The sequence below is a fragment of the Triticum aestivum genome, chromosome 1B (assembly GCF_018294505.1).
Source record: "Triticum aestivum cultivar Chinese Spring chromosome 1B, IWGSC CS RefSeq v2.1, whole genome shotgun sequence".
NCBI lineage: Eukaryota > Viridiplantae > Streptophyta > Magnoliopsida > Poales > Poaceae > Triticum > Triticum aestivum.
Window position 1 is genome coordinate 78,713,576 of NC_057795.1, and position 11,500 is coordinate 78,725,075.

Consider the following 11,500-nt stretch of genomic DNA (forward strand, 5'->3'; position numbering starts at 1 on the left):
GTCGCTGCCTCCTCCAGCCATGGATTTCAAAGGTACGCAGATTCACCTACAACATGCATATGGGAGAACTTGCAGATCTGAAGGAATCAAGCATCTAGCTAAGGTGCTTGTAGCCACGACCAGTGCTCCATCGAGCAATTTCTTAGGGCTGCACAGATGCAACAACCTGGTAGATAGGATCATCCTCTATCAAAAATAGCCAAAGGAAGATGTCAGCAACAGAGATCCCATATAGGCCAGGATAATGTCAAAATATCTTGGCATGGGCACGTGGCTCATAGCCTGAACTTGAGACCGTTTACTCCATGCTCGGGGTGGAGGCCTAGTCTCGACGGGGGCATGGCAGTGGCGTGCGTTAGGATTGGATTCCGTCGAAGACCTGGGATTGATTTTCTAGCTGAGGCTGCATGCGTGAGGGCTGGAGAGTCGGTTGTAGCCATGGGATTCTGGCGGCGGCAGCGTGCGTGAGGGCAGGGGAGTCTGTAGGCCTATTATGTTTTTCTTCTTTCAACGATGGACTCAGGTAATGGGAAAACTAATCTATGGCATGGCCCTGTATATTTTGTCTTCTTTTCACGATGGAGTCAAGGTTTCTAAAAAAATTATGGCATTGCTGAATCGTAGAGGCAGGTGAAAGCTATTTTGACGCAGCATATGCTTTAGTAGGCGTTATCTCTACCTCTCTATCTCTACCTAATCTCTACCTAATAATAAAGCAAATTGGGTTTTTGCTTGTCCGTCATTAGCATTTTTGCTAAAAATCCCCTCCCTTTTTTAGTATTTAACCCGCAGTACAATTTAAAGTTTGTTTCTTCCTGAGATAATGATTCATTTTTTGCAAAAAAGACCCTGGCACCACCACCACAGCCCCGCCTTATCCACTGTCGGCCTTCACAAATGGGCCGCGGCGCGCTTGCCGCGGCGTCCGCTCCGCCCGAGCCTAGTAATGGGGCGAGGCGTCACGGCGGCGTTCCTGCACGCCTTGTCGGCTTCGGAGCTAGCCTTGGCGGGGGCGGGCCGAGGCGTCGCGGCGGAGGACGATAAGCAGACGAGCACGCGCCGCCGGCGCGTTTGCCGTGGGCGTCCGCTACGCCAGAGCCCAGGAGTGGGGCGAGGGGTCGCGCCGGCGTTCCTACGCGCCTTGTCGCCCTTGAAGCTGGCCTTGGCGGGCCGAGGCGTCGCGGCGTAGGACGATAAGGCGGCCGGCGTGCTCTGTTGGGGCGACGCGTCGCGGCGCTCCGGCTCCAGCAGATGACAGCAGAGAGCCAGGTGTGGCTTTGTGTCGCCAACAACCACGAGGTCATCGGCACCGGCCACCGTGCCAGGCTGGACCAACTGCTGCAGCCCCCCTGCGCCGTGGCCGTCGCCGTGGCACAAGAAGCGCGAGTTCCCCCTCGCTGTCGGAGGCTGGGTGTCGTTCTCTAGTGCAGATTGTCTAATTGAGTTTCTGAAAGCGTCGTCCACGTCTGCACTTCATGGGACCATACACTAGGAACTCACGCCAGAGAACTTCCTGCTCACCAGATTGGTTTCAGTTTCTCTGTCTCCATCGAAGAAGGTCAGCACTTTGCCTCGAACAGTTTCATGATTACACTCATGACATGATTTACAGTACAGTAGTCTCATGCGTTGAGCTCAGAATACTGCAATACTGACATACATTTTCCAAGCATAAATTAATGAAGAAGTTATTGCAACAGGAGGGCCTCTAATTGTAATTCATATACACATTTCAGCTCAATAACCATATAACGCATCTTGCCCGAGCTTGATACTTCCGACTATCTCCATGTCTTTCGGGTCAAAGTTAAGTTAGCTCTATATACGAGCAGGCATTTTATTCTTTGGGAGCAAGCAAGAATCAATATGTTCTCTCGCAATATTATCTCCTCCTTCCCCTTGTCTTCCTAATCCCCTGCAGATGGCATGACTAGCTAGGTTCATAACAGTTGTTGTAACTATCCGTCCGGTCATGAATCAACAATTACAATTGTTTTGACTTCTACGATCAGTTCAGCCGCCTATGTTGTACTGCCGCTGCGATTTAAAGATTTAAGTTGTTAGGTGGATATAGGTTCCATTAGATTGAAAGTAATGAAATTTTATTTGCCAACCTGGCTGCACTTTGTGATGCTTTATTTATGTATATACTTAAAGTTCAAATGTGATGTATGCTTTACTCCTTATTTGATACTTGCATTTGTCGCAAGCACCTTGCTGTTCTGAGTAATGGTTGATATCTTACATTTAGCCGAGAAGCTGAAAACTTACGAGTTGGAAAACCTTCTAGATATACCTAAAAAGACCTTGAAGATATCTTCTACTAGACTGGACGAGCTGATTGACTGGCGATGGAGATGCAGCAGTGACCTGCAATTCTTTCTGCTCTGGATGGTTCATTTTGATATCTTTTTTATATCTGACAAGACACAAGAAAACAACATATCTATCCTATTATATTTACCACTATCATCTACAGTGAGTGCTAAGTTGCCCATAAATTTTAGTTGACTTCTGTTCAGAGTGATCTGAAAAATAGATAGCAAAAAAGATTAGTGGGTATTACATTTAGATTAGCTACATTTGGGCAAATAAATGAGTAGAAGTCAATTTTGTTTGCTTGATGTTTCACTTCTTTGATCTCTTCATCATTCTCATTTTGTTTCATTGCTTACCATTTGTTCGAAATTTTTTCTAGCAGTGGCAAGCATGGTTAGGGCGAGCAACGAGGGTTCCTGTAGTGCATAACCATTTCAAGTCGCCCAAGTTCTAAAGAGAGATCAGAAGTGCCAGCTACTGAAGCAAAAAAAAGGACCTGATACACATTGTAATCATGGACTGCTGATATACCTGATGCATTTCTTCATGATGGTCGATTTCCTTTCACCGGATCTTACATGTTTAATTATGTGTGCTCAGAACCAAAAACTGATTGAGATCTTCAGTTCTTACTTGCAGATGTTCTGTTATTCAGAGTAATTCAGTTTCCAGTCTCTGTGTATTAATCAAATTATGGGTTATTTTCAACCATATAGGCTTTTATTATATGTTCAGTTATGCTTCCATGGGTTTTGCATATGTATTAACAAAACAACCAGACTGCTATTATGTATATACTTGGATCAAAGGGTGTACAATTAATTTGCTCTTACGAAAGGAATGAGTAGGCAGCTAGCAGAATGGGAGGACAATCATGACAAGCGAACGAACACATAAATAGTAATCCCACAATTTTTACAACTGCATTCCACTTTAATTTGGTATGGACATGCATTTTTATCCTTGGAGTACTTTGGATTTTAAGTGGGAATCATTGGTTCTTTTCTTCTTAATATTTTACTTCTTATAATTACAAATACCAATTTTAGAGAATTGAGCTCGTACTTAAAATTCAATTGAGTATGAAGCAACTGCCCATTGTGTGAAAGAAACAATTATAACATTGTACTCTAACAAATCACACATATAGAGAAATGTTATTTTCGAGTCTCCTTAACCTACTGATCTTTTTTTAGATATATGAAACTTGCATTTGTTTTCTTAATTCTTTTGCAATGCAGGTGATATTCCTTGGTTGCAGCTGACGCTAAAAAAAATTACTCCTGAAGCACTAGAAGTGCCCTCTCTATGGCGCATCACTCACTGGATCCAGATGGGCAACATTCCGCTTCAAGATTAAAGAGTACAGTTTTTGCATGCTATCATTGCTTATCCAAGAGTAATCTACCATGTGCCTAATTGTTATGACCGGCCAGGTCTATGGCCGCCGCAGGCCCAACAGGCAGGCGTAGGCCAGCAAGTTACCTTAGTTTTATTCAGATTAGGCAAGTTATCTCAGGATTGATTCTTCTACAAGTTATCTAGGATATAAATATAGATTGTAAGACTCTTTTGGATGGAAGCAATAAAGACTATTATTATCTTTTGTTGCCCGGCTCCTAGAGGAGCCGGAAACCCTAGCCGCCGCAACCTAGCCGCCACCGCCCTCAACCCTAGCCGCGACGGCGCCCTGCTGCCGGCACGCCCGCTCCTCGCCGCGCCCACTTCCTCTTTGCCCCTACAACCTACGCAGTAGAGCCGGTAGGAACCCTAGTCCTACCAATTTGGTATTCAGAGACCACGTTGTGATCATGTCGATGCCGCCATCACCGCCGCCGCTGCCCGTCGGCACCACTACGCCCATGACGACGGCGCCAAGCATCACCGCGCCGACCACATCCGCCGGGACCTCGCTGGCGTGTCCCGTCTCCTCCTCGGCACCACCAGCACCGGCGTCTCCGGGCGCATCTCCACCACCACCGCTGGCCGCCTTGTCTCCGGAGCAACTCGCCGCCACGCTACATCACCTCGTCACCGTCGTCCACTGGCTTCAGCTCCACCAGCAATATGGGGCCGGGGCCTATGCTCAACCGCCATCGGCCCCGATCGCCGCCCCTGGTCTTCTCCTACAGCAGCAGCCGCAGTACGGGGGCGGGGCGAGCCCCTTCGCGCCACCACCAGGACCGTACCAGGGCGCGGCCGCGTACGGCGGGCCCCTGTTCGGGCCGATCCAGGCGAGATTGGCATCCGGGCCAGCACCGGCCGCGACGCCCCTCTGGCCTTTGCCGCCGGCCACCTCGGCCGCCTCCTAGCTGCAGCAGCTGCCGCCCACCGTCTGGCCGGTTCAGCAGATGCCGTTCCCCGCATGGCCGGCCCAGCAGCCGCCGCCGACGGCGTCCCAGGGCCTGCGTCCACCGCCATTCTCCACGCCCTCATCAGCCGGGACCACCTCGGGCGCGGCCTCGACTATCGGGTTACCGATCCATCAGGTCCAGTTTCCCCCGTCCCCGTCCCCCCTGCCAGCATGGGCGGCGGGGTCTTCGCCTTCATCGGTCTACTCCACGACCCCGGTTGAGCCGACTCCGTTTTCGCAGTTCGGCGGGCCATCCGGCCCCGCCGGCCAGTACCCGGACTACTCCGATCAGGCACCTCCGGCTTCACTCTTCCGAGCCCCCGCGCCTGCTCAGCACGGCGGGCCGCAGCAGACACCGCCGCTGTTCACCAAACTCGACTTCGCCACCTACGAGGGCACGGAGGACCCCCTCAACTGGCTCAACCAGTGCGAACAGTTCTTTCGAGGGCAGCGGACGCTCGCTTCTGATCGTACCTGGCTCGCGTCCTATCATCTTCGAGGCGCAGCACAGACCTGGTACTACGCCCTCAAGCAGGACGAGGGCGGCATGCCACCATGGGAGCGCTTCCAGGAGCTCTGTCTTCTCCGTTTTGGGCCTCCTATCCGCGGGAGCCGACTGGCGGCCCTCGGCCGTTTACCATTCACATGTACGGTGCAGGACTACGCCGATCGCTTCCAGGCCCTGGCATGCCACGCGCCGGGCGTCTCCGCGACCCAGCGCGCCGAGCTCTTTGTGGGCGGTCTGCCGGACCATATCCGCGTGGACGTCGAGCTCCGGGATCCCCCCGATCTCCAGACGGCCATGTACTACGCCCGGGCCTTCGAGCAGCTGGCCCAGGCACTGCAGCCGCCACTCGGACGGAGTGGCCGCCAGCCCAGTCGGCCAGCACCGACTTCCTCAGCCCCGGGTCGGCCTCTCCCATCCGCGACGGCCACATCCCCGGCTGCCACACGGCCCTTCCGTCGGCTGTCACCGGCCGAGCAGCAGGAGCGTCGCAGTCAGGGTCTCTGCTTCAACTGCGATGGGCCCTATACGCCGACCCATGTCTGCCCCCGCCTCTTTTATTTAGAGACGGTCGACTACACCGAGGAGAACGACTCGCCCGATCCGTTACATCCGCCTGCGGCGCCCGAGGACGCGGCCGCGGATTCCGCAGCGACGGCGTGCGTCGTCTCCCTTCATGCCCTGGCCGGCATCCGGGGCGAGCAGACCATGCTGCTGCCGGTGACGATCCATGGCGAGCGCCTGGTGGCCCTGCTAGATACGGGCTCCACACACAACTTTCTGCCCGAATCGACCATGCGTCGGCTAGCCCTCCCGACGATGGGCGGGGAGCGCCTGCGGATCACAGTGGCGAACAGTGATCGCCTCCGGTGCCATGGGCTAGCCCGCGATGTTCCCATCTCCATCAGCGACGAACACTTTTCCATCACTTGTGCAGGGATCGATCTCGGCTGCTTCGACTTCATCCTCGGGGTGGACTTTCTCCGGACCCTCGGCCCCATCCTATGGGATTTCGACGCACTCATGATGACATTCTGGCGACAGGGACGCCGCATCCGGTGGGAGGGCATTGGGGGCACCGCGGCTGCCGTGCCACATCTCCAGCTGGCTGCCGCGTCCTCGGAGGTTGAGCACCCCCTACTGGATTCTCTTCTAGAGCAGCACAACAACCTCTTCGACGCTCCGCGGGGTCTTCCGCCTGCCCGGGTGTACGACCATCATATTCACCTCGTACCAGGCTCCACTCCGGTGGCGGTACGGCCCTACCGCTACCCCCAGCTGCAGAAGGATGAGTTGGAGCGCCAGTGTGCCCTGATGCTCGCCGCAGGCATCATCCGGATCTCCACGTCACCCTTCACGGCGCCGGTGCTTCTCGTCCGTAAGTCCGACGGCACATGCCGCTTCTGCATCGACTACCGCGCCCTCAACGCACTCACGCTCAAGGACAAGTTCCCTATACCGGTGGTCGACGAGCTCTTGGATGAGATCCATGGGGCACGCTTCTTCACCAAGCTCGATCTTCGGTCGGGCTATCATCAGGTGCGCATGCATCCGGACGACATCGCCAAGACGGCGTTTCGCACCCACCATGGCCACTTCGAGTTCTTGGTGATGCCTTTCGGCCTCGCCAACGCCCCGGCGACTTTCCAAGCCCTGATGAACGACGTCCTTCGACCCTACTTACGGCGATTTGTGCTTGTTTTCTTTGATGACATTCTTATCTACAGCGCCACCTGGGCCAAACATCTCCAGCACGTCGCCATCGTCTTCAACGAGTTTCGGGCGCACCACCTCCACCTTAAGCGCTCAAAGTGCTCGTTCGGGACACCTACCGTCGCCTACCTCGGCCATGTCATCTCGGCCGACGGAGTGGCTATGGACGCTGATAAGGTGGCGGCCGTCTCCGCCTGGCCGACGCCTTACTCACCGCGGGCTCTCCGCGGGTTCCTCGGACTCGCTGGCTACTACCGGAAATTTATCCGGGAGTTCGGACTCATCGCGGCGCCCCTCGCGCGGTTGCTTCGCCGCGATGCCTTCGCCTGGGACGCTGAGGCGACGACGGCATTCGAGGCCCTCAAGGGGGACCTCACGACGGGCCCCGTCCTCCAGATGCCCGACTTCGACCGTCCGTTCGTGGTGGACTGTGACGCCTCGGGCGCCGGGTTCAGCGCATTACTTCATCAGGGCGATGGGCCCCTCGCCTTCTTCAGCCGGCCTTTCGCTCCGCGCCATCTTAAGTTGGCCGCTTACGAGCGGGAGCTCATTGGCCTCGTCCAGGCCGTGCGTCATTGGCGGCCATACTTGTGGGGGCGGACCTTCCACATTCGCACGGACCACTACAGCCTGAAGTTCTTGCTGGATCAACGGCTGTCGACCGTACCGCAGCACCAGTGGATCAGCAAGCTCTTCGGCTTCGACTTCTTCGTCGAGTATCGGTCGGGCCGTCTTAACACCGTGGCCGACGCGCTATCCCGTCGCGATTCCGACCTCGCGCCAACCGCCGACGCGTCCGCCGGGACGGCCCTGTGCATCCGCTTCAGGCCATCGTTCGGTCTCTTCACCGACATTCGACGCGCCACTGCGACGGCCGATGACGCCGCACTTCTTCAGCAGCAGCTTGCGGTCAGCGACTTGGAGGAGCCCTGGCGCTTCTCTGACGGACTGCTCCTGCATGGACACCGGATCTTTGTTCCGGCGCATGATGATCTCCGTCACCAGGTGTTGCAGCTCGCTCACTCGGCGGGCCATGAGGGTGTGCAGAAAACCCTCCATCGTCTTCGCGCCGACTTCTACGTCCTTGGCGATCGTGCCCTGGTCCGCGACTGGGTTCGGTCTTGTCAGACTTGCCAGCGCAACAAGACAGAAACCCTGAGACCGGCGGGGCTCCTTCAGCCCTTGGAGGTGTCGTCTCAGGTTTGGGCGGATATCTCCTTGGACTTCATCGAGGGCCTTCCCAAGGTAGGGGGCAAGTCAGTCATCCTCACGGTGGTCGATCGCTTCTCTAAGTATGCCCACTTCATCGCGTTGGGCCATCCATACACAGCGGCATCCGTGGCCCGGGCTTTCTTCGACGGCATAGTCTGTCTACACGGGTTCCCGATGTCGATCGTCAGTGATCGGGACCCAATCTTCATGGGCCATGTCTGGCGCGACCTCTTCAGGATGGCGGGTGTCCAGCTCCGCCTGAGTATGGCGTTCCATCCTCAGAATAACGGTCAGTCTGAGGTGGTTAACAAGGTCATTGCCATGTATTTGCGTTGTGTGACAGGTGATCGACCTCGCGCTTGGGTGGACTGGCTATCTTGGGCGGAGTACTGCTACAACACTTATTATCACTCCACCCTGCGCGCGACGCCATTTGAGGTGGTCTATGGTCGACCACCCCCGCCTATACTTCCGGTCGACCCGGAGACGGCTCGGACAGCAGTAGCGGGTGACCTTATCTGCACCCGTGATGAGATGCTGGCTGAGGTCCGTCAGCGTCTCCTTCAGGCCCAGCAGACGGCCAAGCACTACTACGACGATCATCATCGCGAGGCGGAGTTCGCAGTGGGTGACTGGGTGTGGCTGCGTCTTCTCCACCGCTCTACGCAGTCACAGGACCCGCGCGCAAAGCGCAAGCTTGGCCCTCGCTACGCCGGGCCCTTCCCTATCATGGAGCGCATTGGGAAGGTGGCCTATCGTCTTCAGCTTCCAGCCCGCGCCCGCATCCACGACGTGTTCCATGTGGGGCTGCTCAAACCTTTCCGTGGCGAGCCACCGGCGGCTCCTCCGACGCTTCCTCCAACCGCCGATGGTCGCATTCTTCCAGAGCCAGCAAAGGTGTTGCAGGCTCAGCTCCGTCGTGGCGTCTGGTTCATCCTAATTCAGTGGGCGGGCCTTCCGGAGGAAGAGGCGACTTGGGAGCAGCGTGAGGATTTCCGTCAAAACTATCCAGACTTTCAGCTCGAGGACGAGCTGTTTGCGCAGGCGGGGAGAGATGTTATGACCGGCCAGGTCTATGGCCGCCGCAGGCCCAACAGGCAAGCTTAGGCCCGCAAGTTACCTTAGTTTTATTCAGATTAGGCAAGTTATCTCAGGATTGATTCTTCTACAAGTTATCTAGGATATAAATATAGATTGTAAGACTCTTTTGGATGGAAGCAATAAAGACTATTATTATCTTTTGTTGCCCAGCTCCTAGAGGAGCCGGAAACCCTAGCCGCCGCAACCTAGCTGCCACCGCCCTCAACCCAAGCCGCGACGGCGCCCTGCCGCCGGCGCGCCCGCTCCTCGCCGCGCCCACTTCCTCTTTGCCCCTACAACCTACGCAGTAGAGCCGGTAGGAACCCTAGTCCTACCACTAATATATATACATGATTGTTGCACCATCACAAGATTTCCATTATATACATGGGCATAACTTTCTTTACTGTGAATTAATCGACACGATGCTTGTGTTTTAAGGAATGGCAATGCTAAATTCTACAGTGGTACACTCTACTCTGTCGAATGTTTACAAACACCACAAAGCTAGAGATCTATTGTGGAAACCTTTCTTTCTTTTGTTTGTTATAACTTCTTAGTGTAAAAATAAATATGGCTTGTCCATTACGAAACAAATATGTAAGATTTATTACTTTTCAAAGTTGAATTGTTCCTGACAATTACACATGAGAGTGCATATAATTCAGTTGTGCTGACTTGCTGTTTCTAAAATGATAAGCTGGAGCTGGAGTTACATATGAGAGTACAGATAATTAAGTTGTGCTCCTGACTTGATTAACAAAAGCTGCAGAAGAAAGGGACAAAATACCAAAAAGCTGAAAATTTGAAGAAAGGTGGAAGTAGGGAACTACCCAACTTGATTCAAGATTACGAAGGGAAAAAGGGCATTGATTGAGCAGGAGAAAACAATAATGGGCCGAGGCAAGGATATAGTGCTCAGTTAGTAAAGAGATATGTGGGAAGTGGAGCAGCGGGATGCAAATGGAATTTTTGTGACTCACTGAAGGTGAGCAAAACTTCAGAAAAGAAATTGCAACAGAAGTAGAGCCTCATCACCAAGAGAACATAGGGATTTTAAGTTTTTTGTAGCCTGCACCGGAGACTGTAGAGTTAAGTTTCTACATCTCAGTGTACAATTTAACTATATCAGGTTATTTACTATGTAGTAAATATTTGCTTTTGCCATTGCTGATCATGTCCTTCTCTCTGTGCTTGGAAGCATAAACTTACTTAGCGATCCTTTTTTGTTAGGCTAAACTTACATCCTTCTGCTAATAGTTTAGTGATCTAATGATTATAATGATTATTCAAAAGGGACATTGCATGTTCCTAGATGCATAGCCTTTCTTATATATGTTTTCATAACACTGGATTTTTTTAGGGATAACACTAGGATTTTAGTTTTTTTGTTGAATTCTGAAACTGAAATCCGAATAAACCATATCTTGAAAGGCCAGCATAATGGCACTTCAAATAAATGCTAATCTACACTCACACTGCAGGCTGGTGCCCGTTCTTCTGGTGATTTGGTCAAAGCTACTACTAAGCAAAGATATTTTGCATGCTATAAGAACATGTAGGTTCATATCGGGCACCCATACGATCCTGCTAAGAATTTTGAATTACTTAGATATATTAGCAACAACATCGTTTAAAATCCAAATGAATGGCATACTCCCTGTTAATTCAAATGCAGATACAAACTTTAAGCTTTTCTAAATAAGGAAATATATTTACAGTCCAAGTGTAGTAATCTGGGAGTTTGAAATTATTTCCCCTTTTTAAAAAGCCAGAGACATTGAAGTTAATATTCACATACATGGCAGGGAAGGATTGATCTCTCTGCTTAGCAATGAATTTGTAGCACCCGATGAAAACAAATATTGTGCAGACCCTATGGCGTCATTGTGTTAGTAGGCCGTATTGGCGTTGCAATCTCCTCTTGGACTAACTAATGCATAGGTTATAAAGCACATCAAACCTTTTGTAGACCAACAAATCCAACATGCTATGTAGATCTTGTGTGTACGGATTAATCTGATTGATGACTGATGGAAAGCTTCAGGACTTGTATTCCCCCCTCACCCCATATCTGTAGTTTCCTATGAGTCACTTTCAAATCTGGATATTCTCCTATATATTAACTACTGCATTGGAGGAAATTAAGTCACTTGCAATCTACAATTAAAGAATAATTAAGTGGGACCTTGAGAAACAATAGTTTGCCATGGTCTGCAATGGGGCAGAGCCAAAGAGTTTGACCAGAATAAAAGTCTGGACAACAAAATTCAATGGAGAGAGATATCCATCTGTTACCCACAAATGATTATTTTTTT

General features: G+C 52.2%; 1 long non-coding RNA gene across 1 annotated transcript; it reads left to right on the forward strand.

The window, feature by feature from the left end:
• Positions 1–874: 874 nt before the first annotated feature.
• LOC123108403 (uncharacterized) lies at positions 875–10,525 on the forward strand. Its single transcript, XR_006451897.1, has 3 exons — positions 875–1,558; positions 2,702–3,682; positions 9,883–10,525. It is a non-coding gene; the product is annotated as an uncharacterized lncRNA (long non-coding RNA).
• Positions 10,526–11,500: the final 975 nt, after the last annotated feature.